Below are 16718 nucleotides of genomic sequence, written 5' to 3' on the forward strand. Positions count from 1 at the left end.
ATAGCGGTACAACACACAGGCTACGCCCAGACCCGCGGTGTTGCTCACATGGGTACGACGCACGGGTACTGGAAACCCCCAGGCCAGCCCCTCTACTGCTACGAATCACAAACCTATTTCGTACCTAATTTAGTGGTAGCCTACTACTCCCAAGTACAGGCAACCCATGGTGTTCCCCGCACGATGGCACGAATCAAAAGTAGCTTCATTGTTATAATTTAATCATCCCTTGGTTGCCCCTTTTAGTCGCCTCTAACGACAGGCAGGGGATACCGCGGGTGTGTTCTACATGTGCGTCCCCCACCCGCAGGGGGTAGTGTCTTTGGTCCGCGAGAGGTATTTTATTTCCCTCAAGTCCGCCGGCAAGCCGGTTAGGGTCCCACTATCAGCTACTTGGGACGCGCCACGTGGGAGTATCACCTCTCCCCTTGCTACGCCAGCGTAGTAGGTTCGTGGTAGATAAGTCTTATGGCGACGACGGGATAGGAAAGGCCTATGAGTTGGAAAGAAGCGGCCATGGCCTTAATTAAGGTACAGCCCCAGCATTTGCCTGGTGTGAAAATGGGCAACCACGGAAAAGCATCTTCAAGGCTGCCGACAGTGGGATAGCTTTCGTTATGTTCCTGTCAAGTCAAAGTACTTACTTCATTCCTTTTAAACACATCAACCCTGCCTGTCCTGTCATGAGTTCGCCTGTCATACACACTTTACAAACCTATCACATGTGTACGAGGTGCTTACATGCCTGGTATCAATTCTGAGGCTGAACTCACTCCCAGGAAACTGCTTGCGCGTCAATATGTCCTTGCCCGACTTCACGCCATCAGATGCGGCATGCAAAACCGCGCATGCTGTTCTTATTTATATCTCAAAAAGTAATTGTCCGATTTTGAAAATACTTGCATATATCAACTTGTATGTAGTTGAACATTTAGGCCAGCTGTATGAATTTATGCCGTTCCATTTAAAAATATAGAGTTAATATTAATATCTCGGTTATTAATCCCTCTATGAGATTAAGTAGCACGTTATTTTACAAGACCCTGGGTACCATTTACGAATTTGAAAACAGAATGCGGATGTCTTTAATCGTTTAGAAGTTATTTCCGTGTAACATGTTAATAATGTTATTTGCTTTACGTCCCACTAACTACTTTTACGGTCTTCGGAGACGCCGAGGTGCCGGAATTTAGTCCCGCAGGAGTCCCTTTACGTGCCAGTAAATCTACCGACACGAGGCTGTCGTATTTGAGCACCTTCAAATACCACCGGACTGTGCCAGGATCGAACCTGCCAAGTTGGGGTTAGCGTGTAACATGTTAGGTGAATACCCCTGTATATTGGTGGGAGCAGGGTTGGAAATAAGGGGAATACACACGCACACTTCTTCTATGACATAATCAAAAGCAAGATTCCAGGCAGATGGATTATAGTTAGGTGTAGACGTTGAGTGAGTTCGGAGGTGCGAAGCGGCAAGTAAGGACTACAATGCTGCAGCAGGCAACGATGGGTAAGTATTTTAAGGCCTGTTTTCACATGTAGGGCTGTGCTTCGACCGTGCTACGGCGGTGTCGCCTACTCTGTCTTTTCACATGCAGGACTGTGCTGCGACTGTGCTGTGGTCATGTGGTCCTTGTTCATTGCATCTGTGCTCACAGGTTAGAGACATGGATCCGAACGAAGAAGACGTAGTCATTGCCTGTGCAGCTTACATCGTTTTACAACAAAATAAGAAACGATACTGGGTTCATAAATTGTTTACAACGAGAGAAGAAGAAGAAGAAGGAGAGTTTCACATAATTTTCGGTCGGCTACGAAATGACAGAGAAAAATAAAATATTTTCGAATGAGTTACTCCCAAGTTTGACAATTTTCTTCAACAACTGAAACCACGTCTCACGAAAAATAATTCAAAATGGAGGAAATCCATAAGTGCAGAAGAGAGACTAGCATTAACGTTACGGTAAATAATATTCATATGTACTGCAGTATTTTGATCGTACATCAGTGTATGTTTGGTGTAAATTTGGCACTTACGTGTCACTAGCATTATACGCATATACAGTAGAAGTCCGATAGTCCGGCACGTTCGGGACCGGCCCGGTTCCGGATTACCGAAAATGCCGGACTATCGGGCAGTACCTCTTACTACGATATAGGTTAAGGCGTACAGCGAAAACAGCTGTAACATGGCGTTTTGTAGTAAAATGTTCATCAGCAGAATCATTAGTTTAACAACTTTAACTCAAAATTAGGGTAGCACAAAATCTTGGTTTGCTGAAAGTGTCTCTCCGGTTACATCAAGTTCTCGAATTCCATGCCGAAACTTAAAGTTTCTGAGCCAACCATCAGAAATATTGCGTTCACTTTCTGCAAAACTTAAGTCTTGTCCACATTTCCTTGCCTTTTCAATAACCATTGGCCCCGTTACCGGCTTTCCTTCGGAGCGTATTGCACTGAACCATTTGTACAATAAGCTAATTGTCCCAGTTTTTTTTTTTTAATGTTTGTCTGGAAGCCAATTCTTTAGTTGTTACCGATGAGAAGCAAATTTCATTAGTTCATCTTTGTTTTTTTGTTTTTTTGTCGTGAATGGTTTACGAACCAATATTTGATTCATTCAACAAAGTATTTCTATTCTCACCTTTCTCCAGGCGTTTGGTGATTTCCAGTTTCTGGTTGATGGTCAGAGTTACGTGCTTACGTTTCTCTCCTGGTTTGGAACTTGAAGAACGTTTCGGTTTCGAGAACATTGTCACTGCTTAAATACCAAGAAAACTTCCACAGGGCACTTTGATATGTATGTTCACTACACTACTGTACTACTGTAATACGGATCCTAGATCGCAGGAACAAATACTGTAGCGAAAAGTGCTCGCAATCGAAACAATGAACTGAACCTGTGTGGTGACAGCCAACAAAGCAGATTGTGTCTAACAATAGCAGACGCGTACTGGACACTTCGGGGTAGTTTCGAACTGTGTCGTGCGCTTTAACTGTCACAAAGGAAAAAAAAAAAAAAAAAACAAAAAAAAAAACAACCAACATTAAAAAATTCCTGGAATGGTGCCGGACCATCGGGCGTTCCGGACTGTTTGGATGCCGGACTAATGGATTTCTACTGTATATGCAGTTAATTAACAATGAATTAACATTGAAATATGCACTGAGTAGATATTAATATTAATTTTTACACATTTTCCAGGTATCTCGCATCTGCAAATTCGCAGATCTCCATGAGTTTCAGTTACAGAATTTCCCCGACAGCTGTTCACTCTATAATAGTCTCCACATGTGAGGCTATTTGGGACATTTTCTCTCCACAAGAAATGCCCCAATCTACTGAGGAAATTTGGAAGAAAATATCTGAAGAATTCTATGATCTGTGGCGTTTTCCGAACTGTATAGGAGCTTTAGACGAAAAACACGTTGTTATTCAAGCTCCCCCACGCAGCGGGTCTCTCTTTTATAACTATAAACATACTTTCTCTATAGTTCTTTTGGCATTAGTGGACGCCAAGTACAGATTCATTGCTGTTGATGTAGGAGGTTATGGTAAGTCCAGTGACGGAGGACTATTCTCAAGATCAGTTTTAGGAAGATCTTTGGACAACAAAACGTCAAATACAGTATACCAGGTCCTAAACCGTTGCCAAATTGTAATGAACCTGTGCCTTATGTAACACTTGGTGATGAAGCTTTCCCACTGAAAACGTATCTGATGCGTCCGTACCCCGGATCCACAGCTCGCAGTGATGAACGGCAGGCGAATTATAATTTCCGGCAGTCGAGAACAGACTAGTGGAGAATGCCTTTGGCATTGCTGTCCAGAGACATAGGCTACTCTATGGAAGACTCCATATGCACCCAGAAAATGCTGAAAAAGTAGTGTTGGCAGTCTGTGTTTAACACAACTATTTACGCAGTGACGTGCCAGTAGTAAACAATTACGAAGATAACACCGAGTAATCTTTGTTTACTGCGCTACCACATGTTGGGGTACATGGAAGTTTTGAGGCTACAAGAGCCAGGGAAACGTTTCGAGAATATTTCATGAATGACAAATTGGGTCCCTGGACAAGGGATATTGTGATGGAAGGAAGGTGTGACTAATAACTGATAACACAAAGACGTACGTGTGCATTTTGCTTCATTGTATGTTCAGCACAATGCATGAACATATGTTCTGTTACTAAATGACACTAGTTAAAAAAATAATGTTAATGTTATATGCTGTACTTCATGCTAGGCTAATGGTAATGAGATTCTTGACTCGGTATTGTGGCTGGAGTACTTGTGCCAGGATATTACAAGCTGAGAAGAGGGAGATTGCCATGTGCGCAAACGTGATGGGCCCTGTTTGCAGTATCATATTAGCGAAATTATATCCCACTATATTGCTGTTTCTCTGCACTTCTTCCTTTTGAAGAATTTGTAATTCCTTGTTGTTAACAATGTTGAAAATTTCCCGCTTAATTTCTGCCTGTTCGAGTTCATTAAATTTCAGTATTGTTTCGGATATGTCGTCGAAGAACGTCATCAGTTTCCTTTTGGCTGAGTCCAACATCTGCTCAGTTGTGGTCCTGGATGAAATAAACTAACTTAACGTTGTCGCTAAATCAGATGTACGTGTAGATGACTCCTGTGATGCTGCCCTTTTACGCTTTAATGACAACGTTGATACCGCTGGGGACGGAGTAAATCGTTGTGTTGAATTATCAACATTATTATCAGCAGACTCGTATGTGCCCTCACTTTTACCCCGTTCTTCGTCCAAATTTGTGTGAGTTCTGAAACATAATAATAATAATAATAATAATAATAATAATAATAATAACTGTACCGGGAGGTACACCCCTACGCCGCACATTTAAATCTTGCGCCAATAAGAACTCTACAGGAGAAACACTAAACTTGGAACGAGACTACTTAAACTTTTCCTCAGAAGATGTCACCTCCTTAATTTTGTGATTCTGAAGTTACCAGTACTGAATAAAATTCTACGTGTTTTGTTTACCATTAATCAAGAAGTGTGGACATTCTCTCATATGAAATGTCGTATGGCTTTTAGTGCCGGTATATCCCAGGACGGGTTCGGCTCACCAGATGCAGGTCTTTCTGTTTGACTCCCCTAGGCGACCTGCGCGTCGTGATGAGGATGAAATGATGATGAAGACAACACATACACCCAGCCCCCGTGCCATTGGATTTAACCAATTAAGGTTAAAATCCCCGACCCGGCCGGGAATCGAACCCGGGACCCTCTGAACCGAAGGCCAGTACGCTGACCGTTCAGCCAACCAGTCGGACATTCTCTCATAGATGTCACTGCTAAAAAACTATCATCATGCACCCTAGTGCGAAGTGAAGGAACTTTTTTGAACAAATTTTGTATTCATAATTTTTTTCTTTACTAAATTTCGTTCATTCATTGGTGGGTTGGCAATATTAAGCTTTCTTTCCGCCAGTTTTGAACCTATCCAATCCCAAATTTCTGTAATTAATTTTCCTCCAATCATAGCTTTCTTCTTCGAATTTCCATGTGTAACTCTTAGCTACCCAATAAAGTTGAGTGGGTGTATCTTTATTATTCATGAAAGGTCTCGAATCTTCCACGAGGGTTTAAAACTGCTGATTTTCTCGACTCTTCGCCACTCGAACAACATCTAGCTCTGTGTGTGAATATGTAGCAGGGGGCGGGAAGCGCCCTTTCTTCTGGCAGCAGTTCTTCAACAAGGTAATGGCCGTTTAACATCTTTATTTCTTGCCAGCTCAGCAGTTTATCTCTCGGGGCAGGTCCGAAAACTTTAATATGTAAACTATCCTTTGAAACATGTAAATCTTTCCGGTCTTTTCATATAACTTTAACTGTAAATCGGGGATTGAGAGTGCCTTACCCTCTCGAGCTTCCCTTCATTTTGAATTTGAGGTGACTACGTTTTTGTAACCGTTCTTCTATTCCTTCTTAATGTGTTAAATTTATTCTGTATTCGTGTCACCTCCATAGTATGGGAATAGCCCCTGCTTATCGGCCTAGCGCCACTTAGGTTTTTAACAAGCTTCATGTAGGAGTGCAAGGATACGCCTCCACTCACCTTGGTATTGTGGGGCCATTTAATTAATCTGTTCTTTTCCACGAAGGCCCAGTAGATTGGGTACGAGATACCCCTGTTTATATTTGAAAGTTGTGCCTTGATGGCAGTGAATTCTGAAGTCTAGGTAATGCCTTTAATAGGCTTGAAAAATTGAGAGCGGGTTAGCTCTTTTCTCTTGTGGTAAACGTGCCTCAGAGAGGCTTGAGATTTAAAGGTGGGAGCAAACGCTCCATTGTATTGAGGGAATTTCTGCCCTTTGGTAAGATGTCGATTGTGAGCTGAGTGCTCAGGAATTGTAAAAATTAGGGCTTGTGGCCCAGATTGTCAAAGTCTATCTAAATCTTGGCTTTCTTGATCTTGTACCTGATTTAACTTGTTGTTGTTTGTTTTTTGTTCAAAGTCTATATCAATCTGTTAAGTTTGGCTGTTCTGAAAATATAACCTTTATTTAAATTTTTATTCATTTTTCGAACTTGTAGTTAGACCCATTCCAGCCCGCACCTTCTTTCACCTCTGCTGATCCACCAAAACCTCGGAATAATAATAATAATAATTGTACCGGGCGGTACACCTCCACGCCGCTAGTTTAAAAATGTGCGCCACTTGAAACTCCTCTGCTGGAGGAAGTCTGAACTTTATCTACGGTATTAATTTTCTACTTTATCAGAAGATGTCACTACCTGGAAATTTTGGAGTTTTTGAACTCTGTCATTTTCCAAGTATTTTTGTTTTGCTTGTAGTAAGAAGTGTGAACTTTCTCTTCTAGAGGACACTACTGAAAAACTACAATGGTGCACCCTAGTGCGACGTGAAAGAACGATTTTTTTGGAGAAATTTTTATTTCAAAGGTTTGTTTCTTGTTAAATTTCTTTCTGTTATTGTTTAAGTTGGCTGTATATCCCTCTCTTTCCCCTTGTTTTGTATTTAGCCAATCCCGAATTTCTTTTATTAATTTCTGACCAATCGGATGTATCTTCCCCCAACTTGAATATGTTGCTGTATCCTACCCAATAAAGAGTTTGTGGGAGGGTGTTCTCATTCCCCTAACGCCTCGAACTTTCCGCGAGAGTATATAAACTGCTGATTTTAGGGTCTCCGGGCCACTTCTGTTCCATCTTTTCGTGTGTAAAGTACATAGCAGGGGGCGGGAAGCGCCTCTTTCTTCGGCGGCAGTCAACAACCAGGTAATGGCCGATTAATTACTTCTTTTCTTGCTTGCTCAGCAGTTTAACTCTCGGGGCGGGTCCGAAGTTTTTCCATTATGTAACCTTCCTTAAATGTAAAGGAACTTGTATCTATTCTATCTTTTAAACTACATATTTGGATAGAGAGTGCTTAACCCTCTCGAGCTCCCACTCATATTGTTTTGAGGTGAACTTGTTTTCTCAACCTATTCTTCCTTAACATTATGTAAATTTGTCAATGTCTAAAGTCACCTCTTTAGTATGGGATTAGCCCTTGCATCAGTGGCCTAGAGCCAAATTAGGTTTTGAAACAAATACATTAGGAGTGCAAATCGCCTCCTCTCAAATTGTTGATTTAGAGGTCATGTAATTAACCTTCTTGTCATTTAACAGACCTCAGTAGGTTGGGTATTTTACCCCTGTGTATATGTCCTGAGAGGACAGCTTGAAAGTAGAATTAGGTGTGGCCTTTGACAGGCCTGAATTTTGAGAGCAAGTTGCTCTCTTCCCGAAAATTTTGTTTTCTGCGCGCCTCAAGGAGGCCTTACTGTGTATTTTGGAGCAAGTGCTCCTAGGTATGAATGGGGTTCTCCCCTCTCTGTTGACACTTGTGTTTGGGGTAAAACTGAGCTGATTGCTCAAGGATTGTGATCGCGGGGCTCGAAGCCCAAATCTTGTAAATACTGTAATTGTACTTTTGTTGCCTTGCTACTCTGTACCTGCCATATTTGTTATTTCTTGATTTTAAAAAGAAAATAAAACCTTGTTAAATTTTAAATTCACTTTAATTTCGTAGCCTGAGACCTATTCACCACCCCGCACCTTCTTTCACCTCTAACTACCACGGAAAACTCCGTAACAAGTGGTAGCAGAGCGTGGTTGAATGGGTCTCATTTTAGCCCCTTTTGACGGCTAAACATTGCTTTGATTACAACTTTAACTATTTTCTCAGTTGCTGGAATTTTTTTGATTTTTTTCTTTTTCAAAATTGTTCTGTCATCATGCCCGGCCCTCGCGATGTTCTCCATCTTAACTATTTGCGCAAGGAGGAGTTGATCTATGAGTTAACTATCAGAAATGTGCAATCTGGAGGCACGGTTGCGATAGACTCCAACAAGCTTAGAGAGTCCCTTGACTTGCCCATTTCCATCCCCGCTTTGGGAGAGAAAGAAATTGACGACTCGCTTTCCACGATCGTCGAGAATATTACTGGGCTAGCATCTGTAGTTAGTTTTTTTGAAGAAAATGATCCTTCTCCTAATCAAATCAAACGTGTGCAAGCCAGGCTGTTTCATTTTTCAAATAGAGTTAACGATCTGTTGTCTCTAAAGTTGAATGACGTTCAGAGGAAGGAAGCTAGTACGCTGCTTGAAAATATTTCTGAATTATCTAGCAAGGTCACTCAATTGTTAACTGGGGAGGTTCCTCCCAAAACTGATCAACCCGTCACGATGAATGTAGGTAGCGAGGAAGAGCCTCCTAAGGGAGAAGTCAATAGGATAACCGTTGCTGCTCAAACTATCTCTGCCCCATTGGACAACGAGTCTGAACGCCGTAACTCATTGAATAATATATGTTCTGAATTAACTTCCTTGCCACTGAAACCTTTACCTACTATGTCACCCGGGTTCCGCAGCTTGCCTCATCCATTGGCAATGTTGCTCAGAGGTATATCGAAGTTTTCCGTTAATACCACCAGTGAAGTAATTTCATTTTTAAGATTTCTAGTTGAATTTCAGGATCATGCCCTTGTGTTTTCTCTTTCCCCATGTCAAATTTTGCAAATCATCTATCCTTATGCAATTGGTATTCTCTCCGACAAAATAGTAAGAGCCATAGCTGAACAGTCATCTATTGAAGATTTTCACGCACACTTGCTTGCAAATTTTATTCCTGCTCGCGCGAGGTCATCTCTGATTCAGAAGTACTATTATCGTGTACAGCGCTTGGATGAAAACTTGGCTGATTTCATACAGGACATTAAGTTTTATACTAGGGTGTTTGCTCTTCACTTCCCTGAGGATCAGATTGTACAAGCCATTGTGGAAGGTATCTCACCATCCTATAGGTCATATTTGTGTTTCGCGGCGTGCCCGCAAACTTTCTCTGAACTTGAAGCATTGGCCGTCTCAGCGGAAGGAGTTAGATACGCCGATTCTTTGCGTGTCGCGAAAGAACCCCCTCCTTCTTTTAGTAATCCTCGGCCTCCACCTCGCCGACCAGTCAATCCCCGTAAATGTTATGCTTGCGGGTCGCCTGACCATCTTCTCAATAAGTGTCCACTGATCAAGTCGAGTGGGACGAGGAATGGGACTGGTTCATCACAAGGCTGTTTTAAATGTGGGGCTTTCTCACATATCGCCAAAAATTGCCCAAATTCAAATAGCACCCCCTCCTGTTCAACTTCTGGTGCAACTTCCAACAAGAATCAAAAGTGACTAGTGGCTTCGGCTGAGTCAACTAATCCATCTTCCCGAGACTCAGCCCCGGGTAAACAGGTTGTAAATTCAGGGAACGATCAGTCTTCAAATTCGTCTTTTGAATGCCCTAAAGAGTGTCTTAGGATTGCGGCGGGTTCCCCCGCGCCTGTTCCTTTTCTTAAGATTGAGTTAAATAATGAACCTGTAACAGCTCTCTTAGATTCAGGCAGTGTTTGTTCGATTATTTCGGCTGAATGGTATTCTAAATTGAAATCTGTTTGTAAACTACCTGACTATGTCTCATCTCCTGTTCAATATGTTTCGGCTAATTCATCTCCATTAGAAATTCTAGGTTCTTTACATGTCAAAATTCGTATTTTTAAATTTACATGGAAAATTAAATTGTTTGTGGCCAAGCACTTGTCTTGCCCCATTATATTGGGAGCTGACTTCATTTCCTACACTGGTCTTGTGCTCTATCTCCAGAGCAGGTCGTGCACATTCAAATTTGCGTCCAATTGTAAAATTCCCTTGTTAAAGTGTAATTCTGTATCATGTTCATCTATTTCGCCTACCCAGGATGAGATGTTGTTAGACCTTAGACATCTACCTGAGGAGCAGGCTGATAGTATTCGTAAGTTGTGTCAGTCGTTTCCAGAGGTGTTCTCTGATACTCTTGGTGTTACTGACCTTATTGAATACAAAATTGAGGTCACGGATTCGATTCCTGTCCGTTTTCCACCTTATAGGCTATCTCCACCTAAGGTGAAGGCTCTGAAAGAAATCATCGATCAGATGTTGAAGGATGGTATTATTAGGCCCTCTAAGTCGGCGTATTCGTCGCCTATTTTTCTAGTCCCGAAACCCCAGGGGGGCTTCAGGCCTGTCATTGATTATAGGGCTCTCAATCGGAAGGTGGTGTTGCAATCCGTGCCCCTTCCTGACCTTCATTCTTGTTTTTCATGGTTTCGTAAGGCCAAGTTCTTTACTATCTTGGACTTGAATCAGGCCTATAATCAAATTCCCCTTGCCGAAGAGTCTAAACATCTTACAGCGTTTGCCACGGACTGGAACTTATACGAATACAACCGCGTGCCTTTCGGGCTCCCCACGGGAGCAGCTGTACTCACTAGGCTACTAGATAGGGTCTTCTCCGACATCAAATTTGAGTACTTATATCACTACTTGGATGATGTCGTCGTATTTTCAGAGACTTTTGAAGAACATCTAGATCATCTGCGAGAAGTTCTCGATCGCCTTCGTAAGGCTGGGTTAACTGTCAAGTTGTCCAAGGTTGCCTTTGCTAAGCCCTCTATGTCATTCCTAGGGCATATTGTGTCACCTGATGGTGTAGCAGTCGATCATTCTAGAACACAGGCCATCCGTGATTTTAAACCTCCCAAGGACATTAAAGGTATCGCCAGGTTCATTGGTATGGTGAATTTCTTCAGGAAGTTTATTCCTAACTTCGCTAATAGAGCGGCGCCCTTAAACCTTCTTCGTAGGAAAGGCATCAAATTCGAGTGGGGACCTTCTCAACAAGCCGCTTTTGAAGATCTTAAATTAGCTCTCTGTAATGCCCCTGTACTTGCTATGCCTGATTTCTCAAAGAAATTCATTGTCCAAACCGACGCGTCGTCGTCAGCAGTAGCTGCAGTCCTTCTTCAAGAGACTGAACTAGGGAGGCGACCCATCGCCTATGCATCTAGGACCTTGTCGGCTCAAGAAGCCAAGTATTCTATCTATGAGCTCGAAGGTTTGGCAGTCTTATTTGCCTTAGAAAAGTTCCGTCTCTATCTTGAACATGTCAAATTCGACCTGGAGACAGATAATCAAGCCTTAAGTTGGGTCTTAGGTAGGCCGCGTCGTACTGGCCGTATAGCCCGTTGGGCCATCCGTATTTCTGCCTTCCAATTCGATGTCAGGCATATCAGAGGTACCGAAAATGTTGTTGCTGATGGGCTCAGCCGTATGTTTTCCAACGACGTCGAGACCCATGAACCGGTCGACAGTTCATCACCTTCCGAGTCCATACTATCTGATGTTAATGCCATCTTAACAGATGCTCCCATGCTCTTTAGGGATATCGAGAAATACCAACGTGAAGATCCGACGATGGCTCCGATAATGGAAACCCTTTCTTCTGGGGAACATGTTGTCCCTTATGTTCTGAGGAATGGTGTTTTATGTTCCCCATCGAGGCATGATAAGATGATGAAAGTTGTCGTTCCAGCTGTTCTTGTGCCTATGATCTTCAAATACTATCATGAGACCCCATTAGGGGGGCATCTTGGAATCTTTAAAACTCGTGAAAAGATTCGTGAAAGGTTCATCTGGAAAGGTATGGACGGTGAAATCCGTGAACTAGTAAAAGCTTGTAAATCTTGTTTGCTTAGTAAACCAACCATGTCCACCAAGGTAGGCCTTTTGTCTTCGCATCAAGCGTCGCGCCCCATGGAACGCCTGTATATTGATTATGTAGGACCCTTCCCCCAGTCAAAGGGAAATGCCAACAAGTTCATCTTTGTATGCGTAGATGGTTTTACAAGATTTTCCTGGTTATTTCCGACTAAGCTGGCTACCGCTCAGTCCACCATTACTTGCCTAAATTCTATTTTTGCTTCTTTTGGTCCGTGCCAATATATTGTGTCTGATAATGCTAAGGCGTTCACATCAAATCTTTTTCGTAAATTCTGTTTTGACTTGTCCATCTCTCATGTAACTACTTCTGCTTATTACCCTCAACCATCTCTGGCTGAACGGGTTAACCGTAATCTCAGGTCCGCGCTTATTGCCTATCATCATGAAGATCATTCCAGGTGGGACACGTCCCTGCATTGGTTAGCTTTTGCTTTGAATTCGGCGGTTCATGAATCACATAAATTTACTCCAGCCTCTTTGATGTTCAAGTTTGTTCCCAACACGCCGCTCTCTAACCTCTGGTCTCTGAGTGACATTCTACCCGAGACAATAGATCCGGACAACATTAAAGATCTTTGGAAGAAGGCTAAAGCCAATCTTAAAGTGTCTCATGAAAAGGTTAGGGAAAGGTATGATCGTGGACGGAGACCCACCCCTTTGAAGGTAGGTGACCAAGTAATGGTCAAGAATTTTGTTCCCGCGGGCAAGCTTGCCCCCAGATTCCATGGGCCGTGCGTCATTCTCGATTTCCTTACGCCGGTTACGTTGTTATTAAGCAATCCAGCCACCGAGAGGATATTTAGGGTTCACTTGTCGCAGGTGAAACCTGTATAAATTCTGTGCTAACTTGCCTCATATTATCTTGAAAGGAATATGAAGGTTATATTTTTTTTTGTTTCACTTTTAAGGCTTTCTGCCCCTTCTATAGTATTTTGTTTTATATGTAAGCATTTTTGTGAAACCTGCCCCGAACCTTAAACTGCCATCCTGTCCTTGACACGGCCATTACCACGCTCCCGTCTCCTGCTCCACTCTATACAGTGGCTTAATTAATGCCATGGATATTTGCACGCCGCTGGCCCCTCAACCTCTCCACAAGCCTCTGCCCTAGAAAAAAAAGATGATGGTCCAACAAATTCTGCCGCCTAGTTTTAATGTTTCAGTGCCCCCGCAGCCGCGCGGCGCCGTGCCGCGACTGGGTTAGAGGAAGGGCCCCCTCGGCCCCAGCGAGGACGACATGTGCACGGCGAGCCGGAGCCCTCCTCCCGGCCAAGGCTGATGTGCGGCGCACGACCTGCTACTTGCCCGCAGCCTGTATATGTTCACCGCGGGCGCGGCGTGCTTCAACACCACTGCTCCCTCATAGTGCGGGCGAGCGGTATCTCAGGGTACTTGTGGGGTCCGAGCGGCCGCCTTTGGACGCAAGCTGCAACGGCCGGTCTGGCCATCCAACTTAATCAACACCAACTATATGGACATTCCAGATCAACTTTACTACCTTTTCTTGGGTATTCTACTGCAATATTTGGTGGACTTAGAAAATTTTCCTCAACTTTAAAAACTAAAGTTTTCCTTCTGAATTCAACTTCTACAAACATGAAGACTTTACTTCGCCTGTCACAACAAAAATTTTGAAACTGAATCAAACCACATTAAGAAAATCCTATAAATACTTCTGCAATTAATCTCCATATCAACATCATAACTTGAAACTTGTTTCCAAACAAATTGCCAGTGTCACCCCTGGAGGAACTTTTGGGGGGGGGGAGGTCTGTACCGGGCGGTACACCTCCACGCCGCTGGTTTAAAAATGTGCGCCACTTGAAACTCCTCTGCTGGAGGAAGTCTGAACTTTATCTACGGTATTAATTTTCTACTTTATCAGAAGATGTCACTACCTGGAAATTTTGGAGTTTTTGAACTCTGTCATTTTCGACGTATTTTTGTTTTGCTTGTAGTAAGAAGTGTGAACTTTCTCTTCTAGAGGACACTACTGAAAAACTACAATGGTGCACCCTAGTGCGACGTGAAAGAACGATTTTTTGGAGAAATTTTTATTTCAAAGGTTTGTTTCTTGTTAAATTTCTTTCTGTTATTGTTTAAGTTGGCTGTATATCCCTCTCTTTCCCCTTGTTTTGTATTTAGCCAATCCCGAATTTCTTTTATTAATTTCTGACCAATCGGATGTATCTTCCCCCAACTTGAATATGTTGCTGTATCCTACCCAATAAAGAGTTTGTGGGAGGGTGTTCTCATTCCCCTAACGCCTCGAACTTTCCGCGAGAGTATATAAACTGCTGATTTTAGGGTCTCCGGGCCACTTCTGTTCCATCTTTTCGTGTGTAAAGTACATAGCAGGGGACGGGAAGCGCCTCTTTCTTCGGCGGCAGTCAACAACCAGGTAATGGCCGATTAATTACTTCTTTTCTTGCTTGCTCAGCAGTTTAACTCTCGGGGCGGGTCCGAAGTTTTTCCATTATGTAACCTTCCTTAAATGTAAAGGAACTTGTATCTATTCTATCTTTTAAACTACATATTTGGATAGAGAGTGCTTAACCCTCTCGAGCTCCCACTCATATTGTTTTGAGGTGAACTTGTTTTCTCAACCTATTCTTCCTTAACATTATGTAAATTTGTCAATGTCTAAAGTCACCTCTTTAGTATGGGATTAGCCCTTGCATCAGTGGCCTAGAGCCAAATTAGGTTTTGAAACAAATACATTAGGAGTGCAAATCGCCTCCTCTCAAATTGTTGATTTAGAGGTCATGTAATTAACCTTCTTGTCATTTAACAGACCTCAGTAGGTTGGGTATTTTACCCCTGTGTATATGTCCTGAGAGGACAGCTTGAAAGTAGAATTAGGTGTGGCCTTTGACAGGCCTGAATTTTGAGAGCAAGTTGCTCTCTTCCCGAAAATTTTGTTTTCTGCACGCCTCAAGGAGGCCTTACTGTGTATTTCGGAGCAAGTGCTCCTAGGTATGAATGGGGTTCTCCCCTCTCTGTTGACACTTGTGTTTGGGGTAAAACTGAGCTGATTGCTCAAGGATTGTGATCGCGGGGCTCGAAGCCCAAATCCTGTAAATACTGTAATTGTACTTTTGTTGCCTTGCTACTCTGTACCTGCCATATTTGTTATTTCTTGATTTTAAAAAGAAAATATAACCTTGTTAAATTTTAAATTCACTTTAATTTCGTAGCCTGAGACCTATTCACCACCCCGCACCTTCTTTCACCTCTAACTACCACGGAAAACTCCGTAACAATAATAATAATAATAATAATAATAATAATAATAATAATAATAATAATAATAATAATAATAATAATAATTGTACCGGGAGGTACACCTCTATGCCGCGCGTTCAAAATGAGCGCCTAAAAGAACTCCTCTATCTACCAAATGTGAAACCAATAATACAACAAGTTAGAATTTTACTCTGAAGATGATTATGATGATGCTTGTTGTTTAAAGGGGCCTAACATCGAGGTAATCGTCCCCACTCTGAAGATGTCACCACTAAAATCTGATATAATTTTGTTATTGTGAAGTTTCCTGTACAATGTGAATTTCTACTTGTTTTGTTTGCCATTCATCAAGAAGTTTGGACATTCTTCCATAGATGTCACTGCTAAACAAACTATGATCATGCAACCTGGTGTGAAGTGAAAGAAATTTTGATTTAAAGAAATTTGGTATTCATAAGTTTTTTTACTAATTGATGTTCATTTATAATAATAATAATATATAATAATAATAAATATTAAATATAATAATAAATAATAATAATAAATTCGAATGAGTTACTCCAAGTTTGACCTTTTTTGTTGCAGATTTTATATACTTTCCGTATTTCTAGGTATTCCCAAAAATACTCATATAAAGACTACACAGCAGCTATAAAATTACTTCTCACGTCATGTTCAAAATGTCAGATTTAATATTTTTTTAAACTTACTTCCTGTGCATTTTGTTTTAAAATCCTAACTTGTTTGCTATGCATATTGCACCATCCTGAGGGGGTTTCTTTCTTGCACCATATTGGGCGACCTATCAATTGCTCCGGCTATTTTCCCCTCGACCATACATCACTTCTACAGATCATTAAATGGATCAATGCATTTAATAAAAATGATGCTAAGTGTCGGTAGCTATGCTCGCTTCTAATATTCATTGTATAAACAGTTACCGCATCATAAAATTTAAGCGATATCGTAATCTTCATTTTTCTTATCACATTTGTTGATATGATAATCCTTAAATTGCCACGCGACACCTCTCAGGGATAATTAAATTGCATCTGTGAACCGTATAATTTTTACGTGAGGTCAACTGGGACACCACATTTCCCTTTTAATAAATTACCATCGATACCATTCGTCCTCCAGAATCAATATCAAGTTTTCCAAGTCCAATCATTCGAAGAAAAGAAAAGAAAATAAATAAAATATTTTTTAAATTAATTAATTCAAAATCATTTATATCATAATGATATTAGCCTATCTCCTAAAATAATAACATCTAAATTGGATAATCTATAATTTATTTCATGATTCTAGAATCATAAAAGAAAATCTGATAACATTTATTTACATCAATT

At 41.6% G+C, this 16718-nt stretch overlaps 1 protein-coding gene and 1 pseudogene across 1 annotated transcript in view; one reads left to right on the forward strand and one right to left on the reverse strand.

Annotated features, from left to right (window-relative positions):
* The window catches only part of LOC136872575 (SUMO-activating enzyme subunit 1), a 189178-nt gene that overhangs the window by 20221 nt on the left and 152239 nt on the right, over positions 1-16718 (reverse strand). The gene's annotated exons all lie outside the window — the stretch shown is intronic.
* On the forward strand, positions 1668-3802 carry LOC137500437 (uncharacterized; annotated as a pseudogene).

The sequence above is a fragment of the Anabrus simplex genome, chromosome 4, assembly GCF_040414725.1.
Source record: "Anabrus simplex isolate iqAnaSimp1 chromosome 4, ASM4041472v1, whole genome shotgun sequence".
Taxonomy (NCBI): domain Eukaryota; kingdom Metazoa; phylum Arthropoda; class Insecta; order Orthoptera; family Tettigoniidae; genus Anabrus; species Anabrus simplex.